The sequence below is a fragment of the Suricata suricatta genome, chromosome 10 (assembly GCF_006229205.1).
Source record: "Suricata suricatta isolate VVHF042 chromosome 10, meerkat_22Aug2017_6uvM2_HiC, whole genome shotgun sequence".
NCBI lineage: Eukaryota > Metazoa > Chordata > Mammalia > Carnivora > Herpestidae > Suricata > Suricata suricatta.
In genome coordinates this window covers 11,991,195-12,017,047 of record NC_043709.1, presented here as the reverse complement: position 1 = coordinate 12,017,047, position 25,853 = coordinate 11,991,195, and the positions used below count along the sequence as shown (strand labels likewise).

At 51.5% G+C, this 25,853-nt stretch overlaps 1 long non-coding RNA gene across 1 annotated transcript; it reads right to left on the bottom strand.

Moving 5' to 3' along the window:
• Positions 1 to 18,587: 18,587 nt before the first annotated feature.
• LOC115305017 lies at positions 18,588 to 24,681 on the bottom strand. Its single transcript, XR_003914724.1, has 2 exons — positions 24,579 to 24,681; positions 18,588 to 18,993 (listed from the first exon to the last, which is right to left on the bottom strand). It is a non-coding gene; the product is annotated as an uncharacterized LOC115305017 (long non-coding RNA).
• Positions 24,682 to 25,853: the final 1,172 nt, after the last annotated feature.

Sequence of the window (25,853 nt, the reverse complement as noted above, 5' to 3'; positions counted from 1 at the left end):
GCCTCCTCTCCTACTAGCCAGTAGTAACAGCCCCATCCTGCCAGGTGCGCACCTGCTCTTTCCTGAGGGCAGCCTCCATTCCCTCTTAGGGCAGGGGGAGGGGGTGTGACGTAGGGCCCCCGGGCAGCGGACCCATGTTCCAGGGCCAGATGTTCCCTGCAGATCGAGCGGCTGTGGCCCACTCCGCGCGCTCACATCACCCGTGGACAGCACCGCAGCGTCCGCCCCCTAGACCTGCCTCTCCTCAGATTCTGATTTGCTGCTTTCCTCATGGTCCCCACAAGCATGAATCACCCCCCCCAACAGAAATACCCCTGGGGGCAGGGATTTTGTTTTTCTTCTTGCTACACCCCCAGCACCTAGAACAGTTCCTGGCATGCATCAGAGGTCACTTTGTAGAATATTCGTTCAACACAAAGGCTGCCAGAAAATAGGATACAGGCAGAAGGAGTCGGGAGGCGTGGCATTGAGGGCCCTGCAAGGGAGAGATGCCGACGGACTGTCAGAATGTGAAGGGCAGAGATCCATGGCCCAGAAGGTCTAGGCTCCAGGTCAGACAGAACGGATGGGAACCCTGTGCGGCTTGCACCCGGGCTTCAACCCCAGGAAGCTGCTTGCTCAGCGGAGAAGGGGAAGCTCTCCCCTCACAGATAGGCCTCCTGCAAAGGCTCAGCAAAGGCAGGTCTGTCCTCAGGGTTCTCTGCTGAGCCCTGTCCCGCCAGTGTCTCCCCCAGGCTCCTGACCAGGCGACGGCTGCCCGCACCAGCAGGGCCCCCCATCCGTCTGCCAGACCTCACCTCCGCTCTGCCACCGGAGAGTCTCGCTGTTTCCATCACACTCTTAGCAGGAGGGAGGGGGTTAGCTCCTGTTTTTGTTTCTACAATGCAAAATTTGTCAACTTGGCGCAGTTGACAGACTGCCTCTGTGTCACAGCACTGGTTCTTTTAATTGCCTTCCCTGCATGCGAGCAACTCTGTGTGTGTGTGTGTGTGTGTGTGTGTGTGTGTGTGTGTGTGTGTGTTCCCTGCGAAGGGCCTGCTTGCTCACTCACTTGCCCACACAGAAAAGGGGTGGAATCCAGAACACTGCCTGCCCCCTGGGCACTTGATCATGACCCTAACCTCCGAGAGACATGTCAGCTGGAGGCTCACCAGTCTGGGAGTCAGGAGATGGGCACTTTCGGCCCTTACATTAGAGTAGTAGCAACAAAGTCAATAATAATGTGACAGATACTACAATGGGGCTCTTTCTGGCTCAAGTTCAATTTCAGCCCCACAACATTCCACATTTCAGGGTAAGTGCTGGACCTCCTATCCAGGATGTCTGAAGGAGGCAACCAAACACCTGTTTCCAACACTTGACTGCCCACCACCTCTGACCTAGTAAACATTGGAGCAGCCTTGGGAGGATTTGGATATTGAGGGGCTTTTATTGGGACAGTCGTCGGGACGGGGAGTGAGAGCCCCAGGCCAGGCTTCAAAGAGGCTGGTGGGACAGCTTCTGCTAGAGTTGGATGGCCTGCACACCGTGGCCCACTGTGTGACACGTGCCTGAGGAATCTAAGGGCGCAAGGCTCTGGCTTTTGGCCCAAGGCAGAGAGGCGGGAAGAGCATGTGTTTCATCAGGTTCCAGCTACACAGCCACCAGGTGTGGGCAAAGCTGAGCCAGATGGCGGCCAAGGATAGAGAGTCAGCCTCGAGCCTACTGGAGGTGACCCCAAGAGCTGGCCTCCCAGGGGCAGGGGAAGGAAATCTAAGTGGGCAGTGGGTCATCTTGTGACCCTGGTGAGGCTGAGTCCAGCTCAGGCAGGAGAGTGACAGGACAGAAAGAACCTGAATCTCCAATGATCTTGCTGAGCCCCTGAACAAACCAACCTTGGCCCGTCCAACCTCAAGACTTCCTATCATGTGATGCATCACATTTTCCTTCTTGCTTGAGCCTTTTGAATCTTCCGTGTTCTGAATCCAAGGCAATATGAGTCGTTTTCCCCAAAGTATGCAAGCAGCAAGTGGAAGAGTTAAAATCCGATGGCAGATCTGTGAGTCCAGCACTTGTCACTAGTCCCCAGACCGAGATGTTGTTGTGAAAAGTGCCACGTGAGCTGAAGTCACAGCCCTGTCAGCCCAAGCCACAGCCGAGACACAGCTGCATGGGAAACCAAAGAAATAAGATGTTAAGAGGCTTTAAGACAGCAGAGGCGGAAGCTCCCAGCGCACATCAGGATATAGTAACAACTCAATAAAAGCATATCCTAAGGAGCTGCCGTAGGCCAGATGGGTCTGGGGACACATGACAATGAAATGCAATGTGGTCGCCTTGGTCAGTTCCTGCTACAGAAAGAGGGCATCAATGGAATATGGATGAGCTCCCAATAGTTGAGATTTTGGTTGATTGTGATGTACTAAGGTCAGTAACGTACATTTGACAAAGATCCCATGGAAACGAAGATGTTAACGATGGGAGAAACAGTAAAGGGGACACAGAAACTCTCTGTGCTATCTCTGCAATCTTTCTGTAAATCTAAGATTATTCCAAAACAAAAAGGTTATTTTTTAGAAGTTTAGTGAATGAATGAACAATATGCACATAAGAAATCTAGGTCCACAGACAAATAGAATACTTATCTCTCATTGGAGTAGCATAAGTAACTCTGCACTTACAGTTGGCCCTACATGGCTTTTTTTACATCCCCACAATAAGGCTGTGAGGTGAGTGTCATCACACAGTGCTTGGCACATAGTAGGTTCTCAGTAAATGTCCATCGGCTGAGTGAATTAGTCCTCTTTGTACACAGAAAAGCCGAAGCTTACAGAGGCCAAGTCCCTGCACCTGAGTTTATTTGATTCCAAGGTCCAAGCCCCTGAGACCCCACCACTCACCTGGTTTGGGGTTAGAGCTGTGTCAGAGTTGGGGCGGGGGGCAGACCTCTCTCTGCCCCTATTTCAGGCTCCAGCCACTCAGTGTCCTGGCTAGTGCTTGGAAAACATCAAAGCAAGGCACTACAGCCTCTCCATGCCCCTGAAATCAGCACCATAAATCTCAATTCCAAAATTTAATAATATTTGCTTTTGCATTTATGGCTTCGTTATTATAGAGCAGTCTGCCTGGGCTCAAGGTGGCTGTAGGAAATTATTTAATCTGATGGACTTACTCAGGCCACCCACCAGCTGCAATCCGCCTCCCCTAAGGAGGGAACAACAAAAGACACAGGAGGGGACAAGCTGGACAAAACGACTCAGCAAGGCATGAGGGAGGCTCCCCACTTAAGAGCATGCAGGGGGATGGGGGCTCTCTCTTTACAGACTGAAAATGCTTCCTGAAGGTTTCCATTGATCCAGCGTTTAGGGACCCACCTGCCTGGGTGGCGATAATTCTAATAGAAAAACCCAAATGAAATGGAGGAGATGGGGTGGAAAAGTGAAATTGGCTATCCCTTCCCTTCCACCTGTTCCTTCTCTGACCTGCCAATTTCAAACATGAAACTCCCGTCCGTCCTTCCAAGTCTGAATCTGATTCTTCTCTCTCTCTGTCTCTCTCTCTCTCTCTCTCTCTCTCTCTCTCTCTCTCTCTCTCTCATACACACACACGTTCCCAGTGACAATCTGTCTCTCTCTGCTCTAAGCTCCCATTGAACACTACACCTGTACCTCAATCTGGATTGGGGAACTGACTCGTTCATTCACTCAACAAATACTTCTCAAGCACATACTATGTGCTCTATGTTCTGAAGATGTAATAGTAAACAGAACAAACAAGAACCCTACCCTCATAGACACAGCAGTCTAGTTGCCCATATGCGAGTCTCTTCACACACCTGCTCCAATGAATTGTGGGTTTCTGAAAGAAGGAACCTACGTCTTTTCCATCTCTAATCTCCAGTGCTTACGTCAACCCCTGGCACATATTAGGAGCATCATACATCTTGCTAAATGGATGATCAAATCAACGAATCAATCAATATTCCGTACCAGACTGTTTCTCTCTGACTTAAAACCCTCAGGTACCCCCACACCGTCTGTCCACATTAGGGCTAGCAAACTATAGCCCATGGGCCAAATCTGGTCCACCACCTGCTTTTGTAAATAAAGTTTTATTGGAACAAGGGCACATTCATTTCTCTTAATATATTGTAAGTGATTGCTCCCATACTACATTAGCAGCAATGAGTGATTGAGACAGACATGGTATGATCCATAGAGCCAAAAATACTTAGTATCTGGTCCTTTATAAAAGAGATTTGCTCAGCCTGGTATACAAGATAAAGCTCAAACTTCTTAGGGTGGCCTTAGGATTCTGTCCGGCACACATCTGTCCACTCCTTCAGTGTTCTGGCCACACAAAACTTCCCCAGCCTTTGATAGGCCCAACCTTTGATGGCCTCATGGAGTCTCCACCTCCCCAGCCCTCTAGGGCTTAGGGGCTCCCCACCTGCAGTTTGCTCTGCTCAAATTAGTCTTATGTCCAAACCTGTCCACCCCGCTCACCCCAACACCTCACAGAGACTGCTCATGCATCTTCCCCTGGGCTGTGTGCCTCGTCTTTCTCCCTCTCCCACCCCGATTTGGGGGTTACCCCAGGCTCCCAACACATCCATATTTCTATTATGGCTGTTATCACTCTGTGCCGGAACTCCATCTCCTCCAGCTTCCCGCCCAAACTAGTTCAAGCTTCTTGCAGGCAAGGACTTGCCAAGGATGTGGTGGTTCTGGTGGTGTCTCATTTATTGCTGTCTTCCAGCAGCTGACCCAGGACCCACACAGGCTACGTTCTCAGCGAATGAACTGAACAGAACCAGGCGGTCCCCCATCACTTCTTTCATTTCCACGTGCTTTCCTCCCTGAGCGCCCAGTCTCCTGCTGACTAGGAGAGAACAAAGCATGGAGTTCAAAGAGAAAATTCCAGTTACATCAACTGGGGACAACCAGGTCTGGTACCTGTGCATAGGAGTGGGGAGCGGTGGGGGGAGCCCGTGTGTGGTTGTAACACAGTAGAGCACAACAGTGAGCAAGAGCAGAAACCCTGATGTTATGCTCCAACTGGCTGCCTCGCTGGGGCCAGCTTGGGGCACTTTCAATGGTGGCTCAGAGCCAGAAAGGCCGCCAGGGCCTGGCAAAAGGCCAGGAGGGCACATGGGTTGGCACAGGAGGCCATGGAGGTTGCTTCAGTGCTTTCTGCCTTCTAACGTGGCTTCACTTGGAAAACAAGGTTGTGGGGCATGGCAGTGAGGGTGGGAGGAAGCCCTTGGTGCCAGGGTCCGGCTCCAGCAGGTCCAGGGCTCCCTGAAGGATGGACAGTGTCAGTGAAAAGGAGTAAGAGAGCCTCAGTTTCCTCCTGCTCACCAGGCAGGCATCGCTGCACTGACCCAAGAGTCAGCTTTATTTATTTAAAAATGTATAGGGTACAAAACAGAAGTGGCAATTGCCTTAGACAATGATTTCTGATGACAAATTCTTTGGCAAGTAAAAATTTCCCAGAACATAGATTGTTAGAAGACTCATACATAATCTTTATCAACAGTGATTGAGGTAGGTGACTTAGATGCTTATCATATGGGGATTGAAGGTAACTTTAGCATTCAAATATAAGACAATGTTTTTAGCATAGCAAAGACAAAAGTTATTTCTTTCTGAGCAGGGGTCAATAGCCTGTTTGCTTGAGTGGAAGAAAAACAGGAGGAAATGTAATATTTGCTCCCATAAACACAAAAGAAGAAGTTCCTATAATAAGTTCCTTCACAAGGTGCAATCAGCATTTCAGGACCAGAATAAGAGGACAAGTCACTCCTGATACCAGTCAGCAAGGCGCCTTGGGGATCAGTGCTCAAGCAAAAATAATTGAGTGGGGAGTAGACATCGGTTGCCATCAGACGGCAGGAGGCCTTGCAAACCCTCCTTACCTCACAAGGAGTTTTTGTGTGGTTTTTTTTTTCAACTTAGTGAGTTCAGAAATGACTTCCAGCATTGTGGGCCTGGCTGTGGGATGCTGACAAGGGAAAGGGCAGATGGGGAGGAATAGACCAACAACTCTCCGGTAGCACCAGCCTGGCCTGTGGTCCCTTGTTACCATGACATCACAGTACCACCTGCCTCTGACAGGAGGAAAGCAACCTCCTCCTCCCTCCCCTGCCACCCTCCCTGCCCTGCCCCTGCTCACATACCACCCACCTGACCTTCATGGCTTCCAAAAGCAAGAGCAAGATTAACCCCAAGCAAATGGGGAGGGAATAACTTCGGAGGGCTCCAAATCATGGAGGCTGCCTGGTAGACCAGCCTGGAGTCACCTAAGACTGGCATGAGGACAATCACGTTTCATCTTAAATTTCCAAGAGCTAAGAGCCCAGAAAGCACTTGACCAATAAACTATCTGGTGCTGATCCCCCTTAGAGTCCCTCCTGCCTACAGTTCAAGTTTTGCTCCTGCCCAAAGAGTTAGGGGCTTTCCATCTGGATTTTGACTTCTGTCCCAGACCCAGAATGACTTTGGCTGAGAACGGCCCCACGCACGTGGAATGGGAGCTTGTGCCCCGGGAACAGAACTGCCCCTGGGAGCAGTGGCCCTTCGGTGGTGGGGTGGGGACCTGGAATAAATGGGAAGGAGAAGGATGTCCTGGCCCGTGGGATCTTAGATATTCTAATACGGTAATGACCATTGGCAGGATGTGGATGTTTCTCAGTGAACCAGGATGGACCAAAGTTTATATGTCATTCAGAATAAAGCCTTTTAAAAACTTTTGATTGCAAACATTCTGGAGCCCTCCCACAGCTCTAGCCCCTCTCCCGGCGTCCATTCCCAGGACCAAGCTGCACCCCATGCATGATGAAGGTGCATCAGGTAGGAATGATGGCCACCAGAAGACATCCTTTCAGGGCTCTGGTTCTTTGGAGGACTTCTCAGCCCATATGGTGTCACAGAAAGCTCTGAAGCGTTTCCAGGTAATTGAACAATCACTCAACTCCTCGACTTCACGACATAGAAGAGATGGCTTTGGTGGCCCCTTGGGGTCCAACCCCAATAGATCAGGTGGTCTCTGAATAACACAGTTTCTGCATATGCTCTAGGCAGCGTTCCTAGGTGTACTGTCTCCAGGTCAGCTGCCACAGGACCTCCTGGGGTTCTTACTGAAAATGCTTGAACTGTCCTCAAAACCTACAGAACAGGGATCGGGGATGGTGTTGACCCCTTCTACAGGTTCCCAGGCGAGTCTGAGAACCACGAAGAATCACACCCAAAGATAAATGGGAGTGCATTTGGATGGAAACTCCAACCAAATCCAGCGTGGCCTTCACTACCAGCTGCCCCTCACAGGGGCGCTGAGTCTCCTGACTCCCCATCGACTGTCTGGCACCCTAGAGGAGGCCACCATGAGCCCCTGCAGAGCTGAAGTAGCCTTCTGACGGGTCTCCCTGCTTTGTCCCTCACCCTGGCAGTCTCCTCTCCACAGAGAGGATAGCTGCCTGCTTTGTAAAATTAGTGACATCACACCACTGCCCTGCTGTCTACCATCCAAGGGCTCCCAACACGCTTGGAATCAAATCCCATATCCTTACGTAGGACGCGAGTTGCTCAACAAAAGGCTCCCTCTCTGCTCCCTCTGTGCTCCGGGCACAATGGCCCCCACTGTTTCTTGAACACACATGGCCACGTACTGACCTCAGGCTCTGAGCTTCTACTGGTGCCTCTGCTTGGAAAAGTCTTCCCTCCAGTATCCACTTGGCGTGCTCTCTGGCTTCCTTTAGGCCAGGTGTCATCTCCTGCACAAGGCTTTCTCTGTCCACCCATCTAGAGTATCACCCCCATCACCTTCTAACCCTCTTCCTTCCTCAGTATTTCCCCCGAGTGCCCCCTATGATGTTACACACTGATTTGTTTATCATTTATTGCCTCTTTTCTCTGCTGGAATAGATGTTTGCAAGGACAGAGTGTCAGTCAGGATAAGTAGGTTCTGCCGCGTTCACAGACAACTCCCAAAGCTCAGTGCCTCAGCAGCACAAGGGTTAACTCCTCACCCCCTGTCCAACATGTGTCAGCCATGGATTCAATTGCTGTGTCAGATGAGCCAGGACTTGAACTCAGGTCTGGCCCCACACTTCGCTACTACACTGCAGGGATCCCGGATGTGGTGGGCACAAAGCTATGTGGACACAGAGCCAGCTGGCCACCAGGACCCTTGTCGGACATGTCTGGGGACAGCAGTGTGCTGCTTCACTAGTCCAGTTCTTCGGGAAGGGTGTCAGTGCTTAGAAGCTTCCAGCTAACCTCAGGCTGAGGTCCACCTCTCCTTGTAAGTTCCCCTCATTGGTCCCAGCTTGGGCCTTCATGGCCCCGGGGGTCAAGTCCACCCATGCATGAGGATTGCCCTCATCTCCCCTTCCAGCACTCTCTGCTGACCTTAGCTTGCACCCCAGCCCCTCACCTCTCTTTCTCGTCCTCTGGGGAAGTCAACATCCCTCCAAATCCAGCTGGCCCTGGTTTCCTAGATGCCACTTCCCAGCACACAAGACCTCAAAAGAGACACCGGGCTGGTCAGCGTCTCCTAAATGCAAAACTGCTGAGCTTTTGCAGAACTGTTATCTGTTTTCCAGTGGGCCCAACCTAGTTCCCCAGCTTCTGCAAAGGATGCCCCTGGGCATTTGCTCTCTTGCTCTTTCCAGGCCTCATCGTTCGCACAGGTGCAAAGGAAGTGCTTCCTGTCCAGTTGAGCCACCCGTCCCAACTGGTAGGTGTCCAGGCTCCAGATGCGATGACAGCTCTGTCCCACAACTCTGTCCAGGGCTCCCAGCCCTTCTCTTCAGAACCTTGGCCCTCGGATATCCCCAGAGGGGTCTACAACAGAGCGGTGGCTGTCCCAGTGAGCTCCGCGGGATGGGGACAGTTGATGGAAAATGCAGTGAGAAAGTGAGCAGGGGCCATGGTCAAGTCAGACTGAGAAGCCCTGGGGAAGACAAAGTCACACTGGTTTCTCCACTGTAGATGCCCCAGGATTCTTGCATGTGCTCCAGTGCGTTAGAAATCTACTTAAGGATAACATTTGATTCAGTAAATATTTCTTGAGCTTCTATTTTGTGCCAAGCATTATTTGGACACTAGGAACGCATCAGCCAGGCTGATATCTGACCACAGTGGGGCTTACATGGAAAGCATTCGTGAACACATCTAGCAAAGGGCCTGACGACAGACTAGGCGCTTCCGTGCTGGTTTCCATCTGAACACCTCGTATTAATTTTCCATGGCTCTACCATAACAAATGACCACAAACCAGGTTATCTTAACACACCAGGAACGTATCCCGTTGCTGTGTTGAACGCCCCCAGTCCGAAATCAAGAGACTGGCTGGGTCTTGCTTCCTTAGCCGTCTAGCAGGAGACTCCATCCTTGCCTTCTCCAGTTTCCCGCGGTGCCTGGGCTCCATGGCAGGGGCTGCATGCCTCCAGTCTCTGCCCCTGGCCCCACATGGCCCTCTTTCCCATATATATATGTGTGTCTCAGTATCCTCACCTCCTAGAAGGAGGCCAGTCCTCAGATTTAAAGCCTACTCAAAGTTCAGGGAAATTGCAACCTGAAAGCCTTAACTAATAGCATCTGCAAATACCCTATTCCCAAATGAGACCATATTCTGAGGTTTTGAGGGGTCATGAATTTGAGAAAATGCTATTCAACCCACTACATATCTCATGGTGGAGAAACGGAGGCCAGGGCCTTGGCCCTGTACCTCTGTTCCTTCCCTGCAGGTGTTTGGCGGACAACGTGGGGCCTCTGCTTCCCCTCATGCAAACAAGACCTTCCTGGTGTCTGGGCCCAGGGTGTTGGGTAATATTCCAGGGCTGACGTAGGGCAGGAAAAAGGAGTTTGCTCCCCTGACATTTCCTATCTTGGGTTAGCCCAGAGGGTCTCTGGGGTCTGTGAGAGCACGGCGGGAGCCCCTAGGAAGACGGCAAGGTGGGTGGAGGAGAAATGTGCCCATTTTAACCCTTTCCTTGAGCGGGCATCTGCCCAAAGCCGAGTCCGCCCGGCCGGGTCAAACCTGAGGCCACAGCGCCCCCTGGCGGTCGGCATGAGCCGGCGCCGGGCTCCCCTGCGCTCACGCAGCCGTGCGCGGCAGAGGTGGCTGTAAATGAATTTAGCATCAGCACAGTTATTTAAATTGTTTTAATTAATCACAGATTGAGCAGTAAATGAACCACTAAGTGGAGAGAGAGCGCGGAGTGAGCGAGAAAGAGGTGAGGGGAGGAAGGCAGCCCTTGGTGATGGCTTAGAGAAGCATAAATACCTGGGGCAGGGGGCTGGAGGCGCAGCTCTCGGAGCCCCTCCTCCCCTCCTCCCCTCTAGCCTGGAAGCCCCTTCTGGCCCCCCAGGCGAGACGCAAGAGGCAGGGTGGGGTGTTGCTCCCTTGGGAAAGAATGGGTGCTTGGCTAGGGGGGGCCAGCCGGAGTGGGGAGTAACCGTAAGAATGTAAGTGCTAGCGCCGTGCTCAGCATGCTTACCCCCAGTATTGTGTCTGAAACACACACGGTGTAGCACCAGGCATCCTGGGAGACAGTGCCTAAGAGCTCCCACATCTAGGAGTCTTTCCTTTTGAGCAAGTCGTTTCCATGACGCCCTGGGCCCGGCTTTCCTGTCTGTAAAACTGGTTCAGCACCTTTCGTTGAATTTAATACAGGATTTAGCACACTGCAGCCTGGGAGGCTGTTTTCCTACAGCCCGTGAGCTGAGTGTGTGTGTGTGTGTGTGTGTGTGTGTGTGTGTGTGTGTGTGTGTGTGAAAGACATATGTATATGGTTGGAAAATATCAAAGTAATATTTCATGACATGTGAAAATTATACAAAATCTAAATTCCATAAATAAAGTCTTCTTGTAACTCAGTCCCACTCGGTCATTTCCAGAACTTTCTGGGGCTGCTGGAGAAATGCGGTAGCAGTTAAGTAGTTACAACAGAGACCATAAGGCCCTGGAAGCCTATGATATTGACTGTCTGACCGTTGGCATAAAAAGTTTGCCAACTCCTGGTTTAACACATCGTCATGTGTAGGATGCAGGATTTTGATGTACCACCCATGAGGGAGGATGCTGTCAAATCAAACTATACCACAGTACTTGTCTGTGACTTCTATTGTTTAATGCTATATTTATTAAGTTGTTTCAGACTACTTACACGTAGATTTTGCATCACACTTGTGATACATTAAAAGGAACAGGAGCACCAAAGAAGTTAGTTGAGGTACTCCTCAATGCCTTCGTACCCAGAGATGATGCTTCTGAATCACTTCTTTTGAAAGTTTTTATTTATTTTTGAGAGAGAGAAAGAGCATGAGCAGGGGAGGGGCAGAGAGACACAGAAACCCAAGCAGGCTCCAGGCTCTGAGCTGCCACACAGGGCCCGATGCAGGGCCCGATGCAGGGCTTGAAACTCACAAACCATGAGACCATGACCTGAGCCCAGGCGTAACCACTTGAGCCACCCAGGCACCCGCCAAATCACTTTTTGACTCAAAATCACTTTTGTCCTGGTTTTGCCCACATTACTGTCTTCAGTGTCTCTGTGTGATGCAGCATTTCTTACAAGAAGGCTTTGCTATTGTCTGGGGATTTTCTCCCCCGCCGCTGACATTTGATAGAAGCCCAGTGTACAGGCTGTGACAATTATGGCATGACCACACGCCTGGCCAGTGGTGATTTTAAGAAACATCCCAATTTCAGAAAGGTTAGAATGCATGGGCAGGGGGGACGGGGCGTGACATGAATCATAAACTTTTTCAAAATTGTAACTGTTGTTCAACTGGCTGGGATAGGACAGGAGACAAAACAGTTCCAAGGTCTGTCATCAAGGAGCATCAGTCTAGTGGGTTAAGAAGACAATAGACAAAAATACATATATGGTTTTTATCAGTGTGAGGGGAGTGATCTGAACTCAAATAGTAGAATGAGAGGAGAAAGGAGAGGGGAAGGAGCAATTGAGTGAAATGATATCAAGGAAGCCATCCTGGAAGAGGTGATCGTTGAGCAGAGACCTCATGGAGCAAGGGAGTGAGCCCCCGAGAGACATGGGGAAGAACGTTACAGGTGGAGGGACAGCAGGTGCGGGGAGGGAGGTGGAAAATGAGGTCAGAGAGGCGATCTGGAGCCAGACGAAGCATGAAAGAATTCTGGATTTTATTTCACATTTGATAGAAAGCAACTTAGGGGTGAGGGGAGGGCTTTGAGCAGGAGAGCGGCATGATCTGACGTGTTTTTGTTTTTATTTTAAAGACAGAGAGAGCATGCACAGGCAAGGATGCTGGGCAGAGGGAGAGGAAGGGAGAGAATCCCAAGCAGGATCCACAATCAACATGAAGCCCAACGCGGGACTCGACCCCATGACCCCAGAATCATGACCTGAGCTGAAATCAACAGTCAGAAGTCACCTAACTGAGCAGAAGTAGGGGGACTGGTTCGGAATTGAGAGACGAAGGGTGATTGTGGCAGAAATGGTAAGAAGTGGTCAGAATTTGAATCAGTTTTGAGAATAGAGCCAATATGATTGCTGATGGCCAGGAAGTAGGTGTGAGAGGAGGGGGCATCGCAGGGATGGCCCGAGGGTCTGGTCAGAGGGACTGGGGAGGTAGAGTCACCATCTTCTAAGAAGGGGATGCCTTCAGAGGGCTGGGTCAGTCAGGAGTCCCACGCGGGACTCGCTCAGTTTCAAACGTCCATTAGATGGTCACACAGAGGCCCCAAGGAGGCAGGCAGGACAGCTCTGGGTTCCCAAGGAAAGGACCAGACTAGAGACAGCAGCCAAGAGCCTGCACGGGGTCACACAGAGAGTGGTTATCCTAGGAGAGGTGGGCCCTTCGAGGGCCAAGCCTTGGAGCCCTCCAACACAAAGAGCTCAGAAAGATGAGAAGGGACCAGCAACAAGACAGAAGGAGCCACCAGTGAATAGGATGGCTGTCGTCACTCACAGGTCCTGGCGCAAAATGAAAATGCAGGAGCCCTTGCTGGAGATGACTAAGAATATCAAGACAGCAGGAGCAGAGGAATGAGGCTCAGAGCCCTGTGAACATTAGTGGCCGTCACATGCACATGAAGCCAGCCCTGCAGGGGAGACAGGACACCATGGAATGTCCTTTCCTGGAGCCAGGAGATAACATGTATTTCAAGAAGAGAACAGGGTCAAGCAAGTGAGGACAGAGACCAACCGGCAGAGGGTAGCAAGGAGGAGGCAGCTGGTGGCTTTGAGAAAAGCAGCTCCCTCCGAGGGTGGGGTGGGGACCAAAGCCTGACTGGGTGGGTGCAAGCGGGGAGGGGGTGAATGAGGGTGAGCAGGTAGAGACAACTTTGGTGGAGCTTTGCTATTAAGATGAGCAGAAACGTGGAGCCACAGTGGAATGAAGGCAGCTTCGTGTTTATTATGACTAGCACTGCCTGTAGGCTGATGGAATGACTATAGAGAACGAGAAGCTAAGGAGGCCGGAGAAGAGCCGGGAGGGTGCTGGCCGGCTGCCCCTGAGCAGCTAGCGGGGTGGCAGGCCGCCCAGGGAGTGGGCGGGGCTGTGTGGCAACACTTACCACAACCACTGTCCCCGTGAAATGGGAAGCGAGGCCACCCCTGAGGTGGGGGGCAGACGGTATGAAACTGCCAACCCAGGGAAGGTGCGGGAAGGAGCCCCGTTCTGTACTCCAAACTTCTTTGAGCCCTCTCTGCAGTAAAAAGTCATGTTTTGAATCAAGACCCTGAACACACACAGCCCAAAAGATGCCATTTAACCGTGTTATGCTCAGTGGGCGTGGGCCCCTTCATTCTATTTTATCCCCTTTCCTTCGTGCTGGGCGGACCCACTAAGTTGGTTTCTTGACCCACAAATGAGTCGCGACCTGTAGTATAGAAAACACCGGCTGGGGAAGCACAGCTGCTGGGGACGCACCCTCGGGGGCTGGCTTGAGTCAGTGGCCGCCGATGGGAAGGAACACCTGCGTGGAGCAGAGGGAAAGTTCAATTTCACCAACACCAAGGGTTTCTTGAGCAGTCACCACTCGGCGACAGGAGGGCAAACAGAATGGGGTGGACGCTGGAGAGAGATCTTACTCTGGGTCACAGGATCTAAGGAGGAAATTAGGGACAAGGGGCGAGAGGCAGTCCAAGGATGGCAGTGAGGACAGAATGGAGGTCGGAGTGAATTTAAGAATCATGGAGACAGGGAACCACAGGGTGTGACAGGGAAAACAGGAGGTGCTGGTTAAAGCATGGAATTGGGGAAGGGCAATTGTCAGGTACTGGTGAAAACAGGGTCTGGGTGTTACTATGGGGGTGACTGGCTAAGTTCACTGCAAGAGAGAAGTCTAAGGAACCAAGAGGTCAGGTGATTGGAGGGTATCCTCTCTGAAGACTAAGTCCCCCCAAATTAGGCCCCCGGAAGTCCATGTTGGGGACATAGCAGGTAGCCAGGGGCTAAAATAAAAGCTTTGGTCCCTGAGACCCAAACTCGGGCTAAGGATGGCTGCAAGAGAGAAAGGGTAGCGGGAGGCTTTGAACTCGTAATTGGTGACTTACCCTGGATGAGAAGGATGGGCACCGAGTCTCCAAGGTGCACAGAGTGTGGGTGAGGGGTAAAGCCTACCTGAAAAGCTGCCAGGGGCCCTGGGCACTCAGGGGAGATCCAGGTGTCCTGCAAGGCAGGGGTGGAGGGTGCTGGGAATGCACAGGGGGGAGGCTGAGTTCCCGGGGATCTCACTGACAGCAGTGCTGAGTCCTTGCGGGCACAGCCGCGGTGGGAGTCTGGGCAGTGGGGCCTCTGGGGCATGAGGAGGTAAGACGGTCTGCCCTGGGAGGGAGAAATATTTGGTCACTGACCTCGCTTAGTCTTTGTAGGTATGTGGTGACAGTAAGAAGCAGGATGACTTTTATTGGGGTGTTTTTCCTTATTTTTAAATTCTCTTCAGCCTTTCTTGCCTGAACCAGGCCAACAGCTGCCTCTGACTTCCTTGCCGGTGCTCCTGGTTTGGGCAGTTCGGAGATGAGGCAGATCAGGGACTTGGAGAGGAGTAGGGATGAGATTGTGCAGGGGTGGGGGGTGGAGTGGCTAGCACCCGCTGTGAAGCAGCCTCTGCCACCCGGCTTACACACACCGGGCTCCCTGAACCTCACAACCACCCGGCGAGCTGAGCTGTGTAATTAGCTCCATATTGCACAAAAGGAAACTGAGGCACGGAGTAAGCCACATGCCTGAGCGCCCCGGCTTCCAAGTGGGAGAGGCCCCTGTGTGGCCCTACCTCCCAGTGGGCTCCGCTGGGATAATCGGGGGTCCTGGCTTCTTGGGGGAGGGCGGAGGGCTGCCTTACACGGGGCCCTGGCCCCCTCCTTAGTCACTCCAATGGCTACGTACTTAAGCAGAGAGCTTCACTTGCATCCAAAAGCATCCCAGTTGAATTTCAAGGAGGGTCTGCGGAGCGCAGGTTCCGGGGCAGAACAATCCGGAACGTGGGCAAAGGCAGGACTTACAAGGCCGAGTATCACAGAGGTCGGGCACCCAGGCTGTAACCCCCCAGGAAGGCTGTCGTGATCCCTGGATGGGGAACCTCGGAAAAGTAAGGCCCTGCGGGGGAGAAGCGGATGCAGAGCCAGGACCTGCCATCAGACCCTTTCCTTCCGGGCCACGTGCGGGAAGAGGAAGGCAGCCCACCCGAGAGCCGCGCCGCCCACCCTGGAGGCTGACCGCCCCACTAGCGGCGTCCTCTCTCGGTGTCGGTTCCCTTCTCTGCCACTCGGGCATGGCGAAGCACCTGCTTCGAGGGGAGATCATTCTTGCCAGGTGCTTAGCACACCGGATGTTGAATAACTGGTGACTATGAATAATTTTCAGCCTCCTCTGCTCCCCTAGGCTTGGCCTGGTGGCTGCACCCTCTCACACTCCCATGCCCCTCCTTTCCTGCCTGTCCAACTGTGCTCATCATTGAAGCTGTGAGCTAAAGTGTCCTCTCCTCCAGGAAGCCCTCCCTGCTTTCCTCCGCCCCCCAATCTAGGTCTCTGTACCTGTCTTCTCTAGGCTTCTCCCTATAAAGCTGTTTTAATCTGCCTCTTTGGCGCCCATGATAGCATGGGGTACACTGCAGGTGCTCCATAATTGTTGAATGAGTGAAGGGAGGGAATAAGCAAGCTGAGGAACTAGGGACTGGGTTTCAGAAACAGGGCAGAGATATATTTCTCAAAATTGGAGACCAAGAGAGTGGGGAGAAGGGCTCGTACTGAATGCTCTGATGTCTTCTCCCACTCACATTGGGGTCCTACTGGTCCCAGAACCATTTTTCATTCATGCAACAAATTGTTGTGGTTTTTTTTTTTTATTTATCAATTTGAGAAAGAGAGCACAAATGAGTGGGGGAGGGACAGAGAGAGAGAGAGAAAGAAAGAATCCAAAGCAGGATCTACACTGTCAGCTCAGAGCCTGACGCTGGGCTCGATCTCACAAACCGCGAGACCATGACCTGAGCCGAAATCAAGAGTCAACCACTTAAACAGCGGTGCCTCCCAGGCGCCCCTCATTCATGGAGCAAATTTGACTGACCTCCTATCATATCCCATATCCCGTTCTTGATGCCAAAGACACAGAAGTAAACAAGGTACTCATAATTCCTGATGTCTTTGTGCCTGGTACGTTCTGGCAGCACAGACACACAAGGAAATACATAAAATACAAGATAGTTTCAGATCAAGGTAAGTATTCAGAAAAAAACGAAAGCATGCAGAGAGGGGCTGGGGCAGGGAGTTCCTTTGAATGGGATGGTGAGGAGACACATTCGAGCAGAGACAAGAATGAGTGATGAGAGGGAGGGAGCCAGGCCAAGACTTTCCCTGCAGAGGGAACGGGCGGCAAGTGCAAGGGTCCTGGGGCACAGCCAGGGTTGTGACAGCATGTTGGAGAAACTGAAAGAAACAGGAAGGTGTGCTCAGGGAGCAAGGGGACAGGATGGTGGGGAAGCCAGTCGGCCAAGGTAATCCAAGTACATTGAGAAAGCTTTAGAGGTTATGAGCAGGTTTTAGGCATGACCCGACTTTGGGTTTTTTTTTATTTCTTCTTTTTTTATTTTTTTAATAGTTTATTATCAAATTGGTTTCCATATAACACCCAGTGCTTTTCCCCACAAGTGCCCTCCTCCATGACCATCACCCCCTCCCTCCCCCCCTCCCCCTTCAGTCCATGGTTCGTTTTCAGTATTCAGTAGTCTCCCTTGATCTGTGTCTCTCACTCTTCCCCGCTCTCTTTCCCCCTTCCTCTCCCCATGGTCCCCTGCCAGGTCTCTCCTGTTAGACCTATGAGTGCAAACATATGGTATCTGTCCTTCTCTGCCTGACTTATTTCACTTAGCATGACACCCTCGAGGTCCATCCACCTTGCTACAAATGGCCAGATTTCATTCTTCCTCATTGCCATGTAATACTCCATCGTATATATAAACCACATCATCTTGATCCATTCATCAGGTGATGGACATTTAGGCTCTTTCCATGGCTTGGCTATTGTTGACAGTGCTGCTATGAACATTGGGGTACATGTGCCCCTATGCATCAGCACTTCTGCATGCCTTGGGTAAATCCCTAGCAGTGCTATTGCTTGGTCATAGGGGAGTTCTATTGATAGTTTTTTGAGGAACCTCCACACTGTTGCTCAGCGTCACTCATCATCAGGGAAATACAAATCAAAACCGACTTTTGTTTTTAAAAGGAGCAATCTGGCTGCTGAGTTTAACCAACGACTATGGGGTGTGGGGGCGGGGCAAAGGGAGAAGTAGGGAGGCGTGGGTGTCCAGGTAAGAAGCAATGGTGGCTTGAACAGAGTGTGGAGGTGGAGGAAGCGTGGCTTGGGGGGGATTTGGGTAGTGGGGACGACAGGACTCTGTGAGTGTCCAGGGTCATCATGAGTTCCGTGGGCTGTGAGGACTCCAGTCCGAGAGGCAGCTAATTCCTTCCCGGTTTTGCCCTCTGTGGATGCCGCCTGAGCTGCCCACCGAGCCCTGCTCCAGGCGTGTCTGCCATGCATCCCACAGCCAGCCAGCGCCGTGGATGGAGGCCTGAAGCCCTGCTAGGTTTTTCCTCCCCACCCCGTCCACGGCAAACACCTGCACGCTGGGTTATTCCTTCCTCATCCCTGTTCTCCCCTCCCTGAGAATTCCCACGATTCTGCCTCTGTCTGAAGGCACTTCCCGTTAATATAAAGAAATAAAATACCAACAGCCAACCATAGTTCTGCCTGGAGTTTTGCCATTTGCAAAGCGACTTTAGGCATTTTGTCTCCTTGGAGTCTCAGAAGCCACGATAATTGCTGATATGTATTGAATACCACAAGGCACCAGCCCCGAGCTAAGTGTTTCACTTACTGGTATGGTTTGAATTGTGTCCTCTTCAAAAAAGATGTTGAAGCCCTAACCCCCAGGACCAGTGACTATGGTCTTATTTGGAAATAGGGTCTTGGAAGATGTCGTCAAGTTAAGGTGAGCCATTAAGTCAGGTCCTAATCCAATTTGACTGCTGACCTTCTGAGAGACGAGACAGAGACAGATGAAGAGAGGAAAAAGCCATATGCCAGCGGAGGCAGAGGTTAAAATGACGTGTCTGCAAGTCAAGGAATGCCAAGATGTTAAATGCCTCGGGGACAAGGTCATACAGCAACCGGAAGGCAGGGCCAGGGATGGGTCCCTCCCAGCCGCTTTGGATTCCTAAGTCCCTCAGCTATACAAGCTAGCCTTTTTCACATGTTTTGAGATAAATGCCTCAGTTTTGAGCAGCGATCACACTTTTTTTTTTTTTAGAAGAGTCTTTGACTCTCTTCCGGGATCAGCACCCCCACAGTCTGCGAAGACTCATTTCCAGATGGTAAAACTGAGTCCCCACAAGGGGAAGTGCACTGCCCGGCCCCGGGACTCCAGACCGTGTGAAAGGATGTCTCTGACACTTCCAGCTCCAGAGCAGCCCAGCACCCCGCAGGGGCTTGAAGGGCTCAGCTCAGTGTGACAGCATCCAGAATTCTGAAAAATAAAAATTTGAGTCATTTACATTTTGAGACATACCCCAAGTGTTATGTGCTGAACAAGAAATCCCAAATGAACCAAGGGAACTGCTGTAGAAAAGCATTCTGACCACGTCCCTCTCTTGTTCAAAGCAATTTCCAGGGATCCTGTTGTCCTTAAAAATCCCCATTTCCCACAGAAGTGCTGATGCACAGGGGCACATGTACCCCAATGTTCATAGCGGCACTTTCAACAATAGCCAAATCATGGAAAGAGCCTAGATGTCCATCAACTGATGAATGGATGGATCAAGAAGATGTTTATATATACAATGGAGTGCTACATGGCAATGAGAAAGAATGACATCTGGCCATTTGTAGCAACGTGGATGGACCTTGAGGGTGTCATGCTAAGTGAAATAAGTAAGGCGGAGAAGGACAGATACCATATGTTTTCACTCATAGGTCTAACTGGAGAAACCTAACAGAGGACCATGGGGAGGGGACGAGGGGGGGAAAGAGTTAGGGAGAGGGAGGGAGGCAAATCATGAGAGACTCTTGAATACTGAAAACGACCTGAGGGCTGAAGGGAGAGGGGGAAAGAGGAAGGAGGGTGATAGGCATGGAGGAGGGCACTTGTGGGGAAGAGCACTGGGTGTTATATGGAAACAACTTGACAATAAACTATAAATTAAAAAATAAGCATTAAAAACATAATAAATAAATAAATAAATAAATAAATAAATAAATAAAATCCCCATTTCCTCGGTTCCAGATGAGATGGAGCACTTTTTCTGAGATCACTAATCATTTCCATTTCCCCTCCAGAGTCTGTCGGAATCCCAAGACCATTTCCCAAAGTCCCAGTGGGGTCATCTCAGGATGGCGTGGACAGACAGGAGGTGAGAAGGGAACAGGAGGAAGGGGGAGGAAGAGGGAAATCCCAAGTTCAATGCCAGCCTCTAAAGCCCAACCACTTGCCTTCCTGAAGGACAAATTCCCTCTGTCTGCGCTGGGCCCCACGACGTCCCGGCCTGGGACAGGCTGTGCCCAGCCAAGAGGGCTGGATACAGCTTACCAGGCTCTGCACCCTCCTGCACCTGCCCTGAGGAGCACCTCTTAGAGAGGCAGGAGACCCATCTTTCAGTTCTTTAGCCAGAGGCCCTCCTCAAGGGACCTTGGGATGCTGTTGACCTCTGCAACCATTGAGAGAAACCGGGGGACGAGAAAAACGCCTCCCAGCCTATGCAGAGTGACTATGACATGTGTGTGGCCCCACCTCCAGTGATTCGTGGATGTGCCAAAATTATCATCCGCTTCATCAGCCTCCAGGGGCCGGGCCAGGAGGTGACCGGCCAGGGCCGATCAATCCAGAGGCCCGCGTGGGCTTGGGCTCGGACAGATGCTCCTCTGGGCTTATTTCCCATTAGCTCTGTAATGTAATACTCAGTGTGTAATTGGTACATGAATCAAGAGACACACTCCCTTTCTGCTCCGCGGGGCTCTGCGGAAACCTCCCTGTGTCTCCCGGCCTCTCTCTGGCACTTCTCTAGCTGGGTGACCTGACACTTCTGGGGTTGGCAGAGGAGACACTTTGTTGCAGCCCCTAAATTGGGGAGTGACATATTCTCAGGCTTCCATAAGTGGCAGCAATCAGATCATCGGCAGATCATTGGAGGGGCCAGCCTCCCGTTTTGTTCCTAGAAAGTAAGTCTGTTTCCAAACATAATGAATGGGAGAGGCCGCCAATGGGAGCAGGTGCCGGAAAGCTGGCCCCACTGTGTTTATCCAGGGCTGTCTCGCTGCCAGCCACCCGGCCACCTCCCAGCCCCATACGACAGGGGTCCCCAAGGTCTCCCTCCGCTAATGTTTCTGTTCTAGCAAGGAGGCAATGGGGAAAGTCTGGGTTTGGGAGACTCACAATCCCCCAAACTTAAATCTAGTTCTGAGTACCTAAGCCAAGTGACTTCACCTCTCCATACCTCACTCTCTTCCTCTGTAAAATGGGCCCGTCATACCTATCTCCCTGGCTTGTGGTCAAGACTAATGAAATCTTGGGATGCTTGGTTAAGCATCTGACTTTGGCTCAGGTCATGATCCCCAAATTCGTGGGCTCTGTGCTGACAGCTCAGAGCCTGGAACCTCCTTCGGATTCTGAGTCTCCCTCTCTCTCTGCTCCTCCCTCTGTCATGCTCTGTCTCTCTCTGTCTCTCAAAACTAAATAAACATTTAAAAAAAAAAAAAGACTAATGAAATCTCCCAAGAGGTCTGGCATAGAGTTGGTGTCCACCAAATGTCAGACTGATGACCCACCACAGCCACATCTCCCCACCAGCCCCAGCCGTGGCCCCGCCCCCTCAACGGTCACAATTGGCTTTTCATTACGTCAAAGAATGAACAGGAAATGGCCTGGGGGAGACCTGGGCTCTTCACTGTTGCACACACAGCTGTGAAATCAGTTATCCTCAGAGCAGTTCCGAAGGATGCTCCTTCCATGGCTAAACACAAAAATTGACGAACTGGATGCTCATATTTGTTAATGTTTATTTATTTTTGAGAGACAGAGAGAGACAGAGCATGAGATGGAGAGGACCAGAGAGAGAGGGAGACCCAGAATTGGAAGCGGGCTTCAGGCTCTGAGCTGTCAGCACAGAGTCTGATGTGGGGCCAGGATCCATGAGATCATGACCTGAGCTGAAGTTGTGAAAGGACGCAGGTCTGAACCAAACTGACTCCATGACAGGCTTCAACTTTCCGCTCTGACCTTGGAGGCCTAAGTGTCGGTTTCTCAGAATCATTAGACAATAAAAGGGCACAGATTGCTCAACCAGGGACCACCCTAATAACACCCAATCAGAAGCCGCCAGCTAAAATGCTTAACATTCCTAAGGGCAGGCCTAGAGATAGATGCTATAGACAATCACTTATTGCTAAAGGCTAGGTACACCCTATGTGGCGGTCCTTAGCCCACCCTGTAATTGGTTACTTTCAAAAAAGCACAAAATATTGTGATTGGGTCCCGCCAAAAGTAACGAACACTCTAAACAAAATGTATGGTTAAAGTTGCTGCCAATGCTGTCATGCGATAATGATTGGACCCCAGTACCTGTGTCACAATCTCCTGTAACTCCCCCTTCCCAAACCCATAAAAACCCTGCTCAGCCCTTGTTCGGGGCTCTCAGCACGGATCCACGGCGCTGGTGAGGTCTGTGAGCCTGAGCTCGAGCCTGTAATAATAATAAAGCCCTTTGCTTTGGCATGCGTGACTCGGTCTCCCTGGTGGTCTCTGGTTTGGGGGGACGATATTGCAATCTGGGCATAACAGTTGCACACTCAACCTGCTGAGCCACCCAGATGCCCCTGAACCGACCACTTAAAGAGACAACCTGGCTCAGATGTCCCGCCCCCTTCAGTGCCCATCACGGCCCACAGCCCCACCTGCCGGCAATCAATCTCGCAGACCCTGGAGCACCAGGCCTCCCATCCTGCTGTGCGCGCGACGTGCAGGTTAATTTTCGGTGGAAATGCAGGTCTCACACATGAGGCAGGATTTCATGCGACCATGAGCGATGTTAGAGCGTCGCTCAGATCACCCACCAGGGCTTGGACAAACGTGCAGGGAAAGACACAGTTCCACAGCTCGAGCCCCCACTGCTCCGCTGACTAGTGGCCGGACCTCGAGCTGTCACTTTACTTCTCCGTGCCTCAGTTTCTTCGTACACACACGTAATCACACATCCGACCACGCAGAGCTGCGGCAAAACTAAATCCATTAATACAAACGAAGAGCCTGGCACGAGGTGAGCCCTAAAAAATGCTAGTTATTAGTACCATCGGGATCTGTTAATAATTAACAAAGAGGAAATCAAGGGGGATAATGAATAAGTGCCTCAAAAGAGAATAATTTAAATATCAAAGTACGGAGAGAGGCCCTTAGGAAAGCTCACGAAGCCCTCGAGCATTTTTGCAAAAATGACCCTCTTTATCACTCTGCCGTCGAAATCTAATAAGAAACGAAGGTTGTCCTAACGGACCATTATAACATCTTGTCAGGAAAATTACGCCACGAAGAGGAAATGGGGTGCATTCTTTGTTCGTTCTAAAAATTAGTATGCTATTTTAATTATAATAAAATAGTGTTAAACATCAGATACAGTTTACTTGCTTCCATTACACTTGGCTTCATGTTTTCCGTGACAGGTTGGTCTCTCATCCAAGAATGACTCATGAGGCTGACACTGAGGAGAAATGGGGCAGAGGTCCAGACGCGTGGCTGAAAACTTGTGTGATACAAGCACCCGTGTGGCCGAAGAGAGGGGCCCAGGCCAGGGGAACACTGGAAGCAAGAGACCTTCCTTCTTTCTTTCGATCCATAAATACCAAACCAGGTACTGGTCTAGATGCTCAGGATACAGTCATGAACAAATGGACAAAAATTCCCAGCATCTTTTCTCGAGCCACACCCCACCCTCTGGGGTACCTTCCCCACCTCCACCACACCTCCTTCTCCCCATCCCCTCAGACACTGCTCAAGTGCCACCTCCTCCTGGAATGCCTCCCTGATTGCCCCAGAGCGGGGGAGAGAGAATCTAACTTTCCACCTGAAACCGCAGAAACAGCTTCATCGTTTTTGTTTTTGTTTTTGTTTTTTTTTAATAAAAATAGAAGTCCCAGACTTCATGGGTTTGCAGTCTAATCAGTGAAAAGGGGAAGGGGGAAGCTGGAAACCATAGGCGTGCTGAATAAGTAAATGATATAACACGTTAAGAGGGAGCTAAGCGCTCCAGAAAAAGAAAAGGAGGGTCGGGTATGCCTGAGCAGAGGTAAGCAGGGAAGGCGTGGTTGACAAAAATGGTGTTTAAGAAGACCAGAAGAAGACTGTGTGGGGAAAAGCATTGCAGACAGAGGGAACAGCAGCTCAGAGATGCCAGCGTGTCTTGGGTTCAGAGGAAGCGCCAGGAGGTCTGTGCGGCTGCAGAAAAGAGGCCGAGGGGTCAGATTTCACAGGGGCTCTTAGGCTCTTAGGATCCATGCCGGGGCCAGGATGGGGGCGTGGGCAGGGACACCAGCTATGGTGTCTGCATGGAGCTTACAGCCTGGGGAGGAAGAAAGAAAAGTCGGGAACTGAGGGCAGCTGCCCAAGGCGAGGCGCGGCGGGCTCCCCCTAGAGGACGGCCGAGGTGGTAGCAGAAAGTAGTGAGTTTCCAGACACAAGCTGAAAATGTCCAACCGACAGGCTTTGCTGACGGAGTACACGAGGGATGCGACCGGAAGGAGTTGGATGATTCCCGGGGCTTTGGTTTGGGCCAGTGTGGGCTCAAGCCTGGAGCCTAGGTCAGTTCCCCAGAGTGAAGGGCCACCACGCAGTGGGGTCAAGGGCGCCATGAGTGCCGGGGTCCCGTGTCTACCGCGACACGGCCACCCACGCCAGTCGTGAAACACCAGTGACAGCGCACAGCAAGGGGGCTTTCCGGGGGGAGGGGCCCTGTGCTATGCTCGGACAGTCGCGTTCACACACGCAACAAGCCTGTGATACAGGCATGGTCAATCCCCCTTAAGAGAGGAGGGACCCCCAGCGGAAAGACGTCACTAGACAAACCTCACCCGGCTGGTAAGTGGCAGAATTCGGACACGGCATGGCCTGACTTGTCAGTCTGCGTCCTGAGCCGCCGCTTGGTGCAGCCCTTCCCCGTTGAAGGCAGGCCGTTTCTCCTCTCTGGCGGCTGTCCTATGGGAGAGGGGACCCCGAGGGGTCCCTAGCTCTAGCATATTCTATGCTATGACATCAGAAGTCACGAGACTTGGGTGCTGGCGGTCATGGCTTTTCCACCAACTGACCCTGGGACCTTGGGAACCTTGCTTCCCAGATTGGTCTCAATTTCCCATCTGGACTAGACGATCTCTCCAGACCTTTTCTGCTCAAAATCCCTGTTTCTGTATGACTGCAGCCTTTTCCAGAAAGTTCCGGGGGGGACACCCTGGACCGTTTCAGAATGAGTAATGGATCACACCACACCCTACACAGACCACACTCCAGCCTGTCCTCTGCTGGTCGCCCCGCAGACCAGCCTGTGTGGAAGTGACAGACCGAGGTTCGGTGGCACTCGGCCACACCCTCTCAAGCCCGCCCCACACCGTGCCTGCTGAGCCCCCACGAACGCTCCCTCCCCCCCTGCCGTTTTCCCACAGTCAGACAGTCAGAAAAAGAACTGCTCCAAACCCAGGGCTTCCTTTCAACCACGATGACGTGTGCAAATGCAGGCCACCGGGGCACCATCCACGACGCACCCACGACAGACACACACCTCGTCTGAGCTGGCCCTCTCAACACCTGGGAAGGGAGCATTGTTTTATCCCCACCACTGCCAGCGAGCTAAGGCCACAGCGCAGGAGAGCCCGGAGCCCTTGGCAATAACATTCTGCCTCCCTCCACCCAATACCCAGCTCTGGGCAAACTCACCCACATCACTTCTTTTCTCCAGGCACACACTACCCTCTGGGTTACCTTTCCCAGCTCCATAATACCTCCTTTGCCCCATCCCCTCAGACACTGCTCAAGTGCCACCTCCTCCAGGAAGACCTCCCCAATTTCCCCACGGTGGGGGAGAGAGACTCTAACTTTCCTCTTGAAACCACAGAGACAGTTTCATCTTTTTTAAAAATAGAAATTGTATATTTTTAAGGTATGCTACATAATGATGTGACATATGTATGCACAATGAAATGTTCACTGCAGCTAAGTGAATGAATGGGTCTCCTCACGCTCTGTGTGTGTGTGTGTGTGTGTGTGTGTGTGTGTGTGTGTGTGTTGAGAGCTTCTGCTCGCTTATTTCTCGGATTTGTGATATTACTAACTGGAATCATCATACTGTACCTCAG